Raw genomic sequence first — 2035 nt, forward strand, 5'->3', positions numbered from 1 at the left:
TTCTTCTATCCCAAGACTGAGAAAATAATCCACATTTTCCTAAGGAAATAAAATTCAGTTCAAGCCCAGAAGCATTTAACCATAGGCTTATCATAAGCATTAAAATATATTGATTACCCATGTAATACTGACATCCATTTCTCCAGTTACCTGCTAGTACATTCATTCACAGGAATGTGCATATTGTAATAATAACCACTCTGCAACCTCAAGGTAACATTTTTCATCATCTCCTTATTGCAAGATTAGCTAAAATAGTTTTATGTGTGTGTGTGTGTGTGTGTGTGTGTGCATGCACACACATGTGTGTATTACTCAAAAGCTTTTTAAAAGGTTTCAACTGCTCTTGGTTGCTCTCTTAAATCTTGTCTTTGCTCTTCTTTCTAGAAAATGCACATGTCAACAACTCCAAAATTTACATTTTTAGCCTTGATTTCTCTCAGAACTCTACCCCTAAATTTCTACCTCTTTGACAGACCCTCCTACTTGAAAATTAACTGTGAATTCTTTAAAAGTAGGGGCAATATCAGATTTACTTTCATATTCTCCATGCCTAGCACATAGTAGACATTTACAGATATTAAAGAGATGATTGGATGTCATATAAGATTATGAGATTATGAAATAATGTCTGTGAAAATCACTTACTAGTTAAATATATTGGTATAGGTTACTATTAATTTTTAAAAAGTAACAAGAATAATAACCAATATTTGTATTACACTTGAAAATATGTTAAGATTGAATTAATGGTATTAACACCTTAAATGTAATTTATCACCATCATATTTAAGGTGGCTGCAACCTTAGTTCCCACTCCTACAAACTAGTAAATTAGTCTAGTGACTGTCTTTGGAAAAAAATTATCTTTATTTCTTTGCTACTGTAATCCCCTTCTTGCTAAAATTGAATTCTTATTTACTCTTATTTAAATTTTCTTCAAGATCCATCTCAACTCTCACCTCCTGTATAAAGCATTCCCTCAGGCTTCAAACCAACACACCTCTTTGTCTTCGAAATTCATAAAACTCCTAATGGTGACTCTAGATACAACTAACTGTATGTCTAAATTTCAGCTCCATCATATACTATATAAACTTTTTCAAGTATCTAACCTTCCTGAAACTCCTTTCCTGATCTATGGAAAAAGATATTAATATCTACCTCTCAAGATTCTTTTAGGGCTATATGAACTAATGTTTATAAAGAACTTATCTGTATCTTAAGTATTCAATGAAGTATTGAATACTTCAGATACAAAATATCTTAAGTATTCAATGAAGTATTACTATAGTAATTTTATATCACACATACTATTTGTCATCTTATTTTGTTGTGGGCTTTTGGTGTATGTATCATACCTCTCTAAGGTGGAGGTATTTCTTTGTAATATTCTTTAGTCACTAATAGTTATGCCTTGCAGAAGGGCTTACTGATTTATTTAATCATGATTATTATTGTTATTATTATACCTCAGGTTAGTAAAATACTTTATAGTTTACAGAGCACTTTCATGTACATTATCTCATTTTATCTTTATAACCATCTAGTGAAATAGGCCAGGAAATATTGTTAGAACCTATAATTCATTGAATAAGAAATAGACTCAGAGGACTTCCACTTCCATCCAAATTGAATTATCTAGTAACAGGCTTGTTCTTCAACTGTAAACAAATATAAACCTAGACAAAATGTATGAATCAACTGTTTTCAGTTATTGGAAAATGGGCAGTGCAAAACTGTAATCGTTGCAAGAGCAAAAGCAAGTAATGTGAGCACAACAAATTTTCCAGTTTTCTTGCAGGTAGTTTCTGCATAACGAGTTCACACACAACGAGGGAACCTAAACAGTGCACGGAAGTCTTACTAAATTGAGAATACAGACATCTGATTTTTGGGAGGCTAAGGTGGTTATAATATGGGACAGAACTGGAGAAGAGGGAGCTATACAGAGAACATGCCTCGGAAATTTGAATAGGGCTACACTTGAATTTTTGTTGAATATTAAGTTGTACATATATAGAGTAATTTCCAC

The sequence above is a fragment of the Pteropus alecto genome, unplaced genomic scaffold (genome assembly GCF_000325575.1).
Source record: "Pteropus alecto unplaced genomic scaffold, ASM32557v1 scaffold121, whole genome shotgun sequence".
Lineage (NCBI taxonomy): Eukaryota > Metazoa > Chordata > Mammalia > Chiroptera > Pteropodidae > Pteropus > Pteropus alecto.